The sequence below is a fragment of the Pinus tabuliformis genome, chromosome J, assembly GCF_031772625.1.
Source record: "Pinus tabuliformis cultivar Carrire ecotype Pingquan chromosome J, CPIR1, whole genome shotgun sequence".
Taxonomy (NCBI): Eukaryota; Viridiplantae; Streptophyta; class Pinopsida; order Pinales; family Pinaceae; genus Pinus; species Pinus tabuliformis.
In genome coordinates, this window is record NC_142295.1 from 175964601 (window position 1) to 175980301 (window position 15701).

Below are 15701 nucleotides of genomic sequence, written 5' to 3' on the forward strand. Positions count from 1 at the left end.
TCACATACCTTAGAATCCTCTTGGCTACCTGCCAATGAGTCTCTTTCGGTCTTTCCATAAATCTGGAGATTAAACTCACAGCGTGCATAATGTCCGGCCTAGTTGCAGTCAAGTACATAAGGCTGCCAACTATCCTCTTGAACAGTTTTGGATCAAAATCCTTGTTGTTGTCTTCTTTGGTCAATTTCAACCCCACTACAGTTGGAGTCACAGCTGCCTTGCTGTTCTGCATGTTAAATCTCTTTAACACCACTTCTACATATTTAACTTGAGAAATGAAAACGCCATTTTCACTTTGGTCTACTTCAATTCCAAGAAAATGTCTTAAGAAGCCCAAGTCAGTCATTTCAAATTCACTTTTCATGAATGCTTTAAAATCAGCAATGAGAGAAGCATCATTGCTTGTAAAAATCAAATCATCTACATATAAAACAACGATAAGAATCTTACCGTCATTCTCCTTTATGTAGAGTGTGGGTTCACCATCACACTTGTCAAACCCATTCTCAATCAGGTAAGCATCTATTCTGCTGTACCATGCTCTTGGAGCTTGCTTCAGCCCATAAAGAGCCTTCTTCAGTTTACAAACTTTATGCTCTTGGCCTTCAACTTCATAGCCTGGAGGTTGTTCAACATAAACCTCTTCTTTTAACACTCCATTCAGAAATGCAGATTTAACATCCATCTGATAAATCTTCCATTTGTGTTGTGCTGCAATAGACAACACTGTTCTGACTGTTTCCATCCTTGCTACTGGTGCAAAGGTTTCATCATAGTCTTTGCCTTGTTGCTGCTTGTAGCCTTTCACAACAAGTCTTGCTTTGTGCCTGTCAATCTTGCCTTCAGCATTGCTTTTGGTCTTGTAGACCCACTTAACTCCAATGGCATCTTTGCCTACAGGGAGGTCCACTAGCTCCCATGTTTTACTCTTCTCAATTGCACCAATTTCTTCATTCATTGCTTCAATCCATTTATCTTCATTTACAGCATCTTCAAAATGGACTGGGTCATCAACATGACAATATAAAGCGAATAATGAATTTAGACCAGTATTGTTACTTACCTCTCCTTGTTCATAAATCTCATTCAGATTTCTGAATCTTGGTCTTCTTGGTGTACTTGGAGTTCCATCCGAACTTGAGGGTATTTCTGATCCCCGTGGTGTGCTTGGAGAAGCACTTCCTTGACTTCTTGAGGCTGTTCGAATTCCAGATTGTGGTGTGGTTTGTTGTACTTGCTGTGGTGGAGGAGGAGCCACCAAGGAAGGATTATTTGCTTCTGTCCCTTCCTCTTCTTCTTCGTGAGACACAATTGTCTTCACATTCACTGTCTTCTCTAAGCTTCCATCCCAAGCTTCATCTTCAATGAACTGCACATCTCTGCTTACTGTCAACTTCTTGGTAGATGGATTATAGAGTTTGTATGCTTTTGACTCATCACAGTAGCCAATAAAGACACACTTCTCCCCCTTACTATCAAGCTTCTTCCTTAGTTGATCCGGTACATGTGCATATGCCACACAACCGAATACTCTCATGTGAGTGACAGTTTGCTTTTGACCACTCCATGCTTCTTCTGGTATTCTGTTCATGACAGCTTTAGTTGGGCATCTATTCAAGATGTAAACTGCGCAAGTAACAGCTTCTGCCCAATACTCATGCGGCAAGTGCTTTGCCTTTAGCATACTTCTGACCATGTCAAGAATGGTCCTATTCTTTCTTTCAACAACACCGTTCTGCTGAGGTGTATACCTCGTGGTGAACTGCTTTTGTATGCCATTCTCTCTGCAAAAACGCAGAAAGTCTTGGGAGATGTACTCTCCTCCTCTATCTGTTCTGAGCACTTTGATATAATGCCCACACTGCTTCTCCACAAGAGTTTTGAAGTGGCGGAATTTCTCAAACACTTCACTCTTCTGTTTCAGCATATACACCCATGTCTTTCTGGTGTAATCATCAATGAAAGTTAAAACATATTTATTTCCACCAAATGATGGTGTTTGCATCGGTCCACACACATCGGAGTGTACAATTTCCAATGGTGCTTTCGCCCTTATACTCTTTCCTGCTGGAAAGCTTTCTTTGTGTTGCTTGCCCAAGATGCAGCCTTCACACAGGCTGTCCGGTTTCTCGATCAATGGTAATCCCTTTACCATTCCCTTTCTGTGCAACAGATTCAAGCCTCTGAAATTGAGATGTCCAAATCTCAAATGCCACAACCAATTCACATCTTTCAGTTGTTCCTGAAAGACTTCTTGTGTTACAGCCGCAATAGTTCTGCCTTCCTTCAAATCTGCCCTGAGTTTGAGAGGAAACATTCTATTGCTGGTCATCTGCACCTATGCAATGATCTTCTTACTTGGAGGTATGTCTCTGATTGTACACAAATCATCTTTGAAGAACACATTGTAACCTTTGTTAATGAGCTGTCCAATGCTCAAAAGATTACATTTCAGACCAGGTACATAGTATACCTCTGGCACAATCATCTGTTCTCCATTTTTTGCTCGGATACTGACTCTACCCTTACCCTTGACAGATATCGTATCATCAGTCCCTGTTGTTACCTCAGATTTCACATTTTCATCCAGATTGGCAAACATTGCAATATTACCAGTCATGTGATTACTACAACCTGAGTCTAAGAACCAAAAATCTTCTTGTTTGTCTTGTGCTATGTTACAAGTTAACAACACGTTCTTTGGGTTCTTATCTTCTTCATTTGCAAAATTAGCATTTTGCCTATTATTCATGTCACTTTGCTTTTTCCTGCATTCATTGGCATAGTGCCCATATTTCTTACAATAATGACATTGGACTTGGGATTTGTCATACCTTTGTCCATGAGCTTGCTGTTTCCTTGAACCTTCATCTTGGTTCTGATTGCAGCTCCTTCCGCTTGTGCTTGCAGGATAATTTCTGCCTCTGTTTTGGCTTCTTCCACGACCTCTATTATTTGCTCTGCCTCGACCTCTTCTTTGGCCAAAAGACATCTGAGTCTTGAATGCTTGCTCAAAAGAGGAATATGTTCCTCTACTCAGTCTGTGTTCATGAGACAAAAGAGAAGCACTCAGTTCATCTACCGTGAACTGTGAGAGATCTTTTGTTTCTTCTATTGCTACCACAATAGATTCAAACCTTGAGGGTAAACATCTCAAGATTTTCTCTACAATCCTTCTTTCTTCAAGAATCTCACCATGAGATCTTATCTGGGTTATTAGGCCAATAACCTGAGTGAAGAATGAATCTATTGTTTCAGATTCCTTCATGCTGAGATTTTCAAAGTCTCTCCTCAACATCTGCAACTTTGCAGTCTTCACCTTCTCCATGCCTTGATAGGCAGTTTTGAGAATATCCCATGCCTCCTTGGATTTTGTTGCTGCTGCAATCCGCGGAAAAACACTTTCATGTACTGATTGGAAGAGGAAAAAGAGGGCTTTAGCATCCTTCTTTTTGTCGCCCTTCAACTGGTCTCTTTCTGCTGCTGTCAAGGCAGCCAACGCTGTTGCATCTGCCGGTTCAGCATAGCCAGTTTCAACCAGCTCCCATATTCCTTGAGAAGCAAACAATGCTTTCATTGTTATGGACCAATAACTGTAATTTTTCCCATTAAACTGTGGCAGTTGGGGATTTGTCAACCCAGTTCCAGCATCTGCCATCTTAACTTGTGAAAAATAAAGAAGAGATACTTACTGTAAAAAAAAAAGCAAAAACTTTTCTCTGCTGAAAAAAATGCTCAATAAGCTTCTTACAGCTCCTGCAGTGAAAAAACCACCTCTGTTTTTTTATTCACTGAGTGCCTAGACTAGCTCTGATACCATGATGGAAATTTCTGTTCATTTCAAACACACAAGAAAAATAACACACAGAACAACGCTCTGGTTTTCTACAGGATCTTTAATCATATAAAATAATAATAAAAACTGTTACAGAATTTGTCTTCCTCGACTCAGAGGGATTTACAACAGGAACTTCAGTTCCAGAAAATATATCTTCAGCACTACTGTGCGTTGCAGAGAAGAAAGAGTTCTTCTTTTTAATCCTCTCTACACTCTCTACGCGTCTCTGCTCTTGCATTTTATATTGAACAACACACAAATATCTTTCAATACGTGTTGCTTTTGCATACTTCCGTGAAAATAAAAAATAGTAAAATTTAATATTTCACCTGCATTTACCAACCCTAGTAAATATCATTTATTACACGGTTGAAAATATCTTGCTGGAATTTAATGCATGGCTTATCACACCATCGCATCGCAAGAAGAAAAGGATGTGCCACCGCCTCTATAACCTTTAAATCATGCGATCTGCAATCTTCGATCGCATCGCAGACAATCAAGCATGCAGCGAAGGGTGACGAGGGAAAAAATGCGATATGCGATCAGATCGCATCGCAGGGAAAGTCCAATCGTTGTTCAGCTCGTGGCAGATTAAAATTATCATTCCAACAATTCAGGCTTCTCTCGTTCATAATGAATTACGAAAGTTTTTGGGTAGACATCGCATAACATATTTTTTTTTGGTTCATCATCAGGATGAGATGGAGAGGCAGACCATGGCAATGACTTAAATCTAGGGTAGTGTAGAGACCATAATTTCAAATAACTGCTATTTTTTAAAAATAATATTTAAATTATAATATTAACGAATATTATTAAGTAACTGCTACAATAACTACTATATTAAGTAACATAAAATTTGTCTATTGCCTAAGAATAAAATGATATATAGTGGAAAATTTCTATATGTAAAAAGTAATTTAAAGAGGTTACAATTTGGCCCACAAAATAATGGAAATTCTGTTGAGATTTCGACAAAATACAGTGAAATTTTAAAAAATCTAATTTACAATTGTTAATCTTCAATATATTGTATCAAAATGTTTTTGATGGTGCTAAATTTGTTTCCACAAAATAATTTAAACACTCAACTCCAATCAAATTTCTTGAAAATTTTCTAATTGCCTAAAAAGTTACCTATGGGTGAAATGGTGGCCACGGTAGACAACTTTCTCTATATAATGTTTGTGCTTAATATTTACCCGCATATTTCTTCAATCAAATTTCTTGAAATTTTCTGATTGCCTAAAAAGTTACCCTATGGGTCAAATGGTGGCCACGGTAGACAACATCCTCGCTATAATGCTTGTGCTTAATATTTACCCGCATTCCATTACTATAAAATATCTGCCAAGTTAAACGAGCTTTTAATGACTGGTTTCCATCGTGCTAACAGGATGCAATAGAATGTGTGAATATTCAAGTGGTCGGATCCTTGCAAATAAGAAAGCGTCAGTAAATTGGTGGGATTTGCATTCATATGCAGTTTCCATATTCCTCCGCTGCCTCCTAATTAAAATGATCTGTCACATTTCTATTTTCCAGTAAGTGGTTATTCGTATTCTCTATTAGTTAGTTATCTGCGTTCATGCTCCACTCCCTGGCCATTTCAATTTCCAACAATGAAAATATAATTTTAGTTTGCAAGTATGAACCTCCATGAGAGAAGTAAAATGATGTTTCAAATATGAAACGGAACAATGTCACAATGTCGAAGTTCTTTTGTAGGAAGAAACGTAGGAGACGGGCGAAATAGAAAAAAAGTAGCGAGCAGGAAGAGTTGGTTGTCATCGGTACTCAGGGCGGTCTTCGTCGAAAAGTTAGTTCTTGCGCTTCATATTTTTTATTCTGCTATTTTGTTTGCAGATACTTCCCATGTTTATTGCGTCATATGAAATAGTATATAAGAGTATCAAGATGTAAACTTATATAGGATCTCAATAACATTACATAAATTAACTATATGCTTAGACAAATAAACTATCGCGAGGACATTCTGCTCTTCATCCATTCATAATTCGAAAGTATAATCGATTAATCATATCAAAGCACTATAATATTTGTTATGACACGAAATCATATTGGTATCCGTATGAACTAAGCCCGAGAAGAAAATCGTTTCGAAGAAAGATGTTTTTTTAAATTTTGGTAATGAAATTGTAAAATTGTTCGGTTTTGAAAATTTGATATTACATTTTTTATAATAAAATTTTATTTCGTTATACCTAATATCGTTATATATATATATATATATTAAAGTATAATGCATATAAAGCTTTGAATGGTTTAAATTTTATGGTGAATCAGTAAATTACATTATATACAATTAAGTTAAGATTATACTAAGTTAAGATTATTTTGCCCACGGTCTAGCACTGGTAACAGAATATATGTGAAATCTATAAACTAATAAGAAATAAGCAATATTAGTGATGTTGTCTAAACATAAAGACAAGAAATATAATTGAAAACATATAAATGTATGAAGAAGAGCTATTATGAGGCAAACTATAACCATGGCAGTAATCATGTAGAGGTTGAGAAGGCTATGGGAATAGTAAGTCATTTTCTTTTGGTAAGTAGTGCTTCAATTTTACTAATCCCAATAGCCATATCATTATGCTCAATCTTTTGTTTACGACCCATTTACCCTCCAAGAGGATCTTACCCATGAGAGCTTTTATATGCTAGTAGGTCTCTACTAAGAATATGGATAACTTTTTCCTCCCTTTCTATGTTTCTGAGCTACAAATTCAAATATTCGAGAATCAAAATGCTCCTCCCTTTCAATCATAGCTTCCAAGGAGGCTTGGAAAATTTCCAACTCTATACAGTTTGTTGTTGTGTCATGATATCTTTGACCAATTTCTTGAACTCTGTGATAAGCACTAAAATTCCCTTCTCCCAAAGAGGAAGAGCCATGTCAACACCTTTCCCACTAGAATGGTATTCCAAATAGGGTCAAAGAAACAAGGGACGGTGAAATGGAAGGAAAAAGGAGATGATGATTAAAAGAAGTGTGGACAAAAAGCTTATTGTAGAGAGGTAGAAGGTTAAAAGAAAGACTTAAAATGAGAACGAAAGGTGTTTGGAAAGAAAAAACAATTAGTGAGAACCCATGTAGTAACCTTGGAGAAGATATGACTTAAGCGGATGAAAAGGAATAGGGTAAGGGATAAAAATTCAACATAAATCTATTTTCCCATTGTCAAGAGGAGACAATGAGCATACGTACTTAGAAGAGATATTAAATGAAAATTTGCATGCGATGGTAGGGTGAATTACCTTAGAACATGGACAAATATTGTGGTAATGGAGATATTTTGTGTCTCACTAGCTTGCATGTTATATTAAGTAAACTACCATCACAAGCCTTATACCTACCCTCTCTCTTAGAAGGTTTCAAATTTTAGCCTCATTAGCCCATTTCTACAAGTGACCAAAATCAATTTTCTAATGCTATGTTTCCTAGAGTTATTCTAAGGGGTGAGGTGGGGGGGAGATTAGTTCAAAGTGACATGGACCTTCCCACAATTATAAGAAGGAAAAAACAACAAAACTTAACAATATGAGAGCAAGGTTGACTATATACCATTCCTACAAAAATGAAACCAGTGGATTTACCTATGAACTAGGAACGTTGGCTTCTTAAGAACTTCTCGAGTTTCTCACAATGTTGTCATATTTTGTAAATTGTTGAGGTTGTGGTTTTCTGGCATCTTTGATGAATCATGTATCAGGAAAGTTTGACACAAGGCTTACATGGCTCTTCCTGTTGAGGCTTTCGTGCATGACAAAGGTATGATCCTCACCCTGGCTTACATTACTAACCTGAAGTTACATTATATCACCCTAAGTAGGCATGAGTTTGAATCATTACTAGAGCCAAAGTCCCCTTGATCCATGTCCTTATCAAGAAGCTTCTGATAGTTGTGGAGGATGGGGAAGGAACAAATATGATCTCATTGTGAGGAAAGGATTATGGAAAAATTAGAGATACAAATATTGGTTAAAGAGTCAACTAGTTTATTTCCACAATATCATATATGGAGAGGAATAATGAAGGGAATGGAGAAGAGAAGAGATCTAATGTGGGAGGTGAATTTTTCTAGTCGCCATCTGATGCAGGAGCATTCAGCCTAAGGAAAATCATTGTAAATAATAGACATAGGGGGTCAAGCATTTCTAGAATTATTTTCCTAAGTTACAAGTCAGTTTAATATTTAGGCTTTTAAGTGTGATTAATTAGATATTCTCAAAATAAATAAATGAGAATATAGGGAGAGCTTTTAGGCATAAAATCAATGAATGTGGGTCATTAAGGGATAAGGAGGCTTTTCTTGTTTTAAAACAGGAAAAGATGGAATAAAGCCCCAAGAGGCTTTTTGTCATATGTATGCATTGCATGTAGAGCTTTATAGCTTTTATTGGAGTGATCTAGGGAAAGGATGGGATTAGTAATCCAATCCCAGTTTTATATATATGTATGTAAGCCTTTGGGCAAAATGTTGGGTTGTGTTATATTCTTCCACGTAGTTAATAGGGGGTTTTGAAGGGAACCCGTAACCCCACTTTATGGGGTCCGGGGTAGCGCCCCGGAAAATTTTGGTTTTGGACCCTATGTTAGGTTGGGCGGACCCACCTATGGTTTTGTGCATGATTTTCACACATGTTTTTTGGACACGATGGTTTTCTGTCCATGGTATTGGACACGATGGTTTTTTCGGTCCATGGTATTGGACACGATGGATTTCGGTCCATGGTATTGGATGCTTCGGCATGTATAAATATGTATTGTAACATTGAAAGAAACATAATGAAAAATCAAGCTGGTTGTCCCAGTTTTGGGATCCAGGGGAAAATCTCTGTGCATATGTGTTTTATGTGTTATGCTCTCGCATTGTTTATTTGATTTGTTTAAGAATTCATATGCAGGTAATTTCTATATAGGGTTAAAACCTAGATTTGGTATTAGAGCTGTTTTGGCTTCAAGGGGACGCCTTTGTTGTTGAGGGCTTTTTTGCTCGGGCCTATGGTAGACCCTGTTGAGTGGGAGATCTGTGAGATCGATTCTTGTGGTGAAAGAAGATGGCGAGCAGTGGAAAGATAGAGATTGAGAAGTTCAATGGTCAGAGTTTTGAGTTGTGGAAACTCAAGATGGAGGATCTGTTGGTGGATAAAGATCAGTGGATCGCGGTAGATCTGGGTACTAAACCAACGGGAGTGACCGATGAAGAATGGAAGAAGTTGGATCGGAAGGCAAAGAGCACAATACGATTGTGTGTCTCATATTCAGTATTGTTGAATGTATCAGGGGAAGCTACGACGAAGGCTTTGTGGGACAAATTATGGACTTTGTACCAATCTAAGTCTCTGGTGAATAAACTGTTCCTGCGGAAAAAGATGTAGAACTTGAGGATGAAAGATGGAGACTCGGTGACAGAGCATCTGAATGCGTTTAATATTGTGGTAAGTCAGTTATCATCTATTGAGATTAAAATTTCGGATGAAGATAAGTGCATCAGTTTGTTGTGTTCTCTACCAGATTCGTGGGATAGTCTGGTTATTGCAATAAGTAGCAATGCAATAGGTAGTAATGCAACTTCTTTGCAGTTTGATGAAATAGTCTCAGCCTTGCTGACGGAGGAGATGAGACGAAAAAATATGGAGAGCCAGAATGGTGATGCCTTGTCTGTACGAGGACGGTCCCTGAACAGAAACAAAAATAAGTCATCGAGTGGGAGATCTAAATCTAGAGGGAGATCTAAATCTCTAGGAAAACCTACAAAGGTGGTGTGCTGGAAATGCGAAAAGGAAGGGCACTTCTGAAGGGATTGTCAATCTAAAGCTCCTGATAAAGGAAATGGATCTAATGATGCTCCTTCTGCAAAGGCGAAAACCACCTCGGATGAAGGTGGGGATTTGTACTTGGCTTCTTCAAGTACACATGTAGATCATGAGGCATGGTTGATTGACTCAGGTGCATCCTTTCACTTCACTCCCCATAAAGAGTGGTTCTGCGAGTATGAGAAATACGATGGTGGTGATGTCTTCTTAGGAGATGATAGGAAGGCTAGAATCATTGGTCGTGGAAAAGTAAAGTTGAAGTTGCAAGGTGGAAGGGTTAGAACACTTCCGGGTGTTCTGCATATTCCTGCATTGGCCAGAAATCTGATTTTTGTAAGCAAGTTGGATGATGCAGGTGTAAAGAGAGTGTTCGAGAAAGATACCTGCAAGATGGTTCGAGGAGCACTAATATTGATGCGGGGAGTTCGGATTGGAACTCTGTACAAGCGGCAAGGTAGCACTGTCGTTGATGGCTGCAATAGTTCTATGGTTCCTGAAAATGGAGTAGAAAATCTAATGGTCTCTGGAGAGAAGACCATGTTGTGGCATCAAAGGCTTGGACATATTGGAGAGAAGGGCCTTCGAATACTTCATGGTAAAGGTATGGTAGAAGGTATGAATAATAGCTCTCTGGATTTTGATTTCTGTGAAAATTGTCTATATGGGAAGCAGAATCGGGTGAGTTTCTCCTCTGGTGGTAAGAGGAAAAAACAAATATTAGAGCTTGTGCATAGTGATGTGTTTGGACCTGTCAAGGTTCCATCACTGGGTAAGTCTGTGTACTATGTAGCATTTATATATGACTTCTCAAGGAATACATGGATATATTTCCTTAAGAAGAAATCTGAAGTCTTTGACAGGTTTAAAGAATTTAAGGCTCTGGTGGAAAATCAGACAGAGAAGAAGTCTGAAGATAAAGGTGTTGAGGACATATAATGGTGGAGAATTTTGCAGCAAGGAATTTGAATAATTCTGTAAGAAGTGTGGTATAGCACGGCAGAAGACTACTCCCTATACACCTCAAAAAAATGGAGTCGCAGATAGAATGAACGAGACGTTGATGGAAATGGCAAGAAGCATGCTCAGTGGTGCTGGATTAGGACAAGAATTCTAGGCAGAGGCGGTGGATACTGCATGTTACCTGGTCAACAGGTCACCTTCATCAGCGTTGGAGAATAAGACTCCACAAGAAGTATGGACTGGTAAGAAACCCTCTCTTTCACATCTGAGGGTCTTTAGATGTGATGCATATGTACATGTTCCAAATGAGAAATGAACCAAGTTGGATAGTAAATCTGAAAAGTGCATCTTTATTGGGTATAAAGATGGTTTAAAGGGTTATAAGCTTTGGAACCCAGTCACACAGAAGGTTGTGTACAATCGAGATGTGGTGTTCAAAGAGGTAAAATATGTTATTAAACATGAAATCCAACCAAAGGAACGTGAGAAGATAGTGTTTGAGCTAAAGGAGGAAGAATAAGACTCTGCAACAGAGGACGAATCAGAAGATGAAGAGCCACAAACTCCGGCTGTGAGAAGATCAGGTTGAGAAAGAAGGCAGCCAGAAAGGTATAGTCCATTAGCTTTCTGTTCAAATTTTGCTTTGTGTGTTACTGATGATGATCCCAGAACTGTGAAGGAAGCAGTGGATTCAGAGGATGGAAAACTCTGGAAAGAGGCCATGGTTGATGAAATGGCATCTTTGCACAAAAATGAAGCTTGGGATCTGGTGGAGTTGTTGGCTGGAAGGAAACCCATTGGTAGCAAATGGGTGTTCAAGAAGAAGACAAATGCAGAAGGAAAGGTGGAGAAATACAAAGCTCGGTTGGTAGCAAAAAGTTATTCCCAGGTGCTGGGAATTGATTTTGGTGATATTTTTTCTCCTGTTGCCAAGGTAAATTCTATTAGATTACTTTTATCTGTTTCTGCTGCTTTTGATTTTGAGGTACAACAGATGGATGTGAAGACAACATTTCTTCATGGGGATTTGCAATAGGAAATCTACATGAAGCAACCTGAAGGCTTTGTGGTGAAGGGTAAGAAAGTACTCGTATGCAAGTTAAAAAAGACTCCGTGTGGGTTAAAACAGTCACCAAGGATGTGGTATCAGAAATTTGATACATTTATACGGGGACTTGGCCTCAACAGAAGCAAAGAAGATCATTGTGTGTATTTTAAATTAATTGGTGACCATGTTATTTAATTTGGTCTTGTATGTGGATCATATGTTGCTGGTTGGAAATGACAAAGAAATTATCCAGGATTTGAAGACCCAATTGTCCTCCAAATTCGACATGAAAGATCTTGGTGCTGCAAACTATATTTTGGGCATGGAAATTAAAAGAGATTAGGCAAAGAGGAAGCTCTGGTTAAACCAGAGGAAGTATGTCGAGACAATACTGCAGAGGTTTAATATGCAGGATAGTAAACCGTTGAAGGTTCCTATTCCTGTAGGTGTGAGGTTATCTGCTGAACAGTGTCCCAAGACACAAGAAGACGAAGAGGACGTGTCCCGTGTTCCATATGCAAGTGCAGTGGGTAGCCTGATGTATGCAATGGTCTGTACTAGACCAGACATTGCACATGCAGTGGGAGTATTGAGCAGGTTTATGACAAAACCTGGGAAGGAGCACTGGACAGTAGTGAAGCGAGTTTCAAGTATTTGCATGGCACTAGTGATTATGGTTTGTGCTACCAAGGAAGATCAGGATTGGACATAGTGTTGGATATTCATGGCTTTGTTGATGTAGACTGGGCTGGAGATCTGGATCAGAGAAGATCTACAAGTGGGTATGTGTTTAACCTATTTGGAGGTGCAGTCAGTTGGATGAGTAAGAAAAAATCTGTAGTGGCATTATCAACTACAGTGGCAGAATACATGGCAGCCACTCATGCAAGCAAGGAAGCAGTTTGGTTGCAGAGATTGTGTTCAAGTATGGGGTTAGTACTGGGAGCTATAAGAATAGACTGTGACAGCCAAAGTGCAATTTTCTTGGCAAAGAACCCTGCTTATCATTCAAAGACAAAGCACATTGACATTCAGTATCACTTTTTGAGGGATATAATAGAAGACAGAAAGGTGTTGCTGGTAAAGGTGGACACTTTGAAGAATACTACAGATGCATTGACAAAATCTGTGAGCTCTAAGAAGTTCTCTTGGTGTAGAGAGGCAATGGGCATCTCAGGGCTGAAAATATGACTAAGCTCCCCTATGGTCCCCTGTGGAAGGAAAACAACAAGTGGGAGATTGTTGGGTTGTGTTATATTCTTTCCACGTAGTTAATAGGGGGTTTTGAAGGGCACCCGTAACCCCACTTTATGGGGTCTGGGGGAGCGCCCTAGAAAATTTTGGTTTTAGACCCTATGTTAGGTTGGGCGGACCCACCTATGGTTTTGTGCATGACTTTCACACATGTTTTTTGGACGCGATGGTTTTTTGTCCATGGTATTGGACACGATGATTTTTTTGGTCCATGGTGTTGGACGCGATGGATTTTGGTCCATGGTATTGGAAGCTTCGGCATGTATAAATATGTATTGTAACATTGAAAGGAACATAATGAAAAATCAAACTGGTAGTCCCAGTTTTGGGATCCAGGGGAAAATCTCTGTGCATATCTGTTTTATGTGTTATGCTCTCGCATTGTTTATTTTATTTTTTTAAGAATTCGTATGCAGGTAATTTCTATATAGGGTTAAAACCTACACAAAAGGGGGGAGAAGAAAAAAAATACTGTGAGTGAGTGTGAGTAGAGAGTGAGAGGTTTTCTGCTTGGATGCCTTCGGGCAGTTTGTAAAGGGCCATCGATTCTGAATATCTGGCCAACAACAGTTTGTAAGTAATTCTTTTTGTTTCAATTTATATATATATATATGCACTAGTTGATTGGGAAAGTTGTATATGTATAAACTGAGGTATCAATCATTAGAGAAATCAACTACCTTTTTAAGATCGATTTATACTCAATAGCTAGAAGGATTGATGTTAATATGAAAATTGTTAAATCCATGTGAGAGCTTGTTCTGTTGAGTGAATGGTTGTTTATATCGATCTGTAATGAAAGGAAGAGAGCACCAGTGAAGCTGGGAGCTTCATAATAAACCGAGAAGGCTCGAGTAAACTTCTGCAAAAGCATTGGAGGCGGTGGTTTGGTCGATTGACAGTTTAAACAAATTGATGTGTTTGAATGAGCGTTGCATAAATTGTGGATTTAAATCCCTATTCCGTTGTTCCAATTTGAAATCGAGTCTATGAGTGTCTATGAGTCTATGAGAACTTTCCATATATCGGCGCGTAAGCTTTCAAATGTTGCTTTACAAAGTCTTGTGAATAAATCTGTTTATGTGGAGAATTCACGATAATCCCTTAAGGGGAACATTGTGGCAGATGTGAAGCATTAGTAATATTGGTTCCTACCCTTATCGGGTCCGAAACCAATATTGCATCAGAGAGGGCCTTTATAACTGTGGAATGTGTGTGCTCCGATATCCCAGAGCCGAAGTAATATAAATTGCAGTATAAAAGGTCATGAGGTCCGAGAGGGGCCTTTGGCATCGCTAAGCTCTGACAGCCGGAGCCGAAATATTATTAAGAGCAGCTTTAAGGGACGTCGGGTCCGCAGGTCCATTGCATTACAAACCCGCTGATAAAGATCGACGATACTCCGAACCCGAAATCAATATAGGAAGGGACTTAAGGTGCGTCGGGTCCGCGGAGGTGTTCACATCGCATTAGAGTTCTCCGAAAAGGGATCACCGATATTCTGGACCCGATATCATTGTAGGAAGGAGTGTGAAGAAGCGTCAGGTCTGTGGGAGTTCGCATTGTATAGGGGAGGGCCTTGGCACTACAGAATTCGCCGATAGTGATCGCCGATATAGTGTCGGGAAAAAGGGAAAAGGAAAGGTTTGCCACACCGATAGTGTGCCGTCCCTCCATAAAGCTGCCGATAGTGTTCCAAAGAAATTCGGATAGAATTACTGCTCCGGTAGGAGTAAAGCCCCTCTTTCTATCTATTAACAAGGTTGTGGGGCTTTGTGGGATTTTAATACTTAATGCATATATTGCAATGGTTGTAATATGTGATTGCGGGCTTAAGCGGACATGTGGTGGCTTCCGATAGTAGCGAAAGGCCGATAGTTATAAAGAGTTGCATAAAAGGTGTGATAAAGGGATGGCTGGTTTTAATGTAAGTCCATGGTTATAAAAGGCTCATAGCCGGAAACGCTTCCGATAAGGCTTGTGGACTATAACCCACAGGTCGAGGGTTGAGATTTTATATATGAAAAGGGATTTTGGGCTTACCCCAAGATCTCATTTTCATCACCATCTCAAAGACACTTTTTCTGTATTAATTCCATTCAATGATTTTTTAACAAGGTGATGACAAGATGTGAATTCTATTCCCCCATTATTTTGTTATAGCTTCTATGTTTGATGGTTTCGAGAACAAGTTCGAGAGAATAGGTATTTGTAGAATTGTTATAGTTGACTAACATCAAACAAAAAAGAAAGTAAAGGGGGAGCCTTCTGTGATCTCAAAATATGGCACCAAATATTGAAGAGTAAGAATTACTCTTGGATTCCTTGTTAACATAAAATTTTTAAAAATTCGTGTGGGCGTGGGAACCAAGGTATGGGATAAGCAATAAAAGAAGGAATGTTCGGGGTAGGGGGGAAGAGGGAGATGAAGGGGGAGTGCGAGAGAGCTTCCTAGGCATAAGGTATTTTGAATAGGAAGTTGTATAATCATCTATCACCATTGGTATAAAAGAGTACTAATGTTCTTCAAGAGAGTGAGTAAAATTTATTTTTGTTCCTTTACAAGACATTTGAAATATCTATTATTTCATTCCTTCCAAAGGGCCTAGAGAAAGAATCCTAGAACCAAGGACTAAGCTCTTTTGATGATAGGATTTTTAAATATTGAGGATCTTTAAGAGGTCACCATCTCTATAATTTCTAAGTATGATAATTTTTCCAAAAACTTGAAGACATTCTAGTCCATATAGT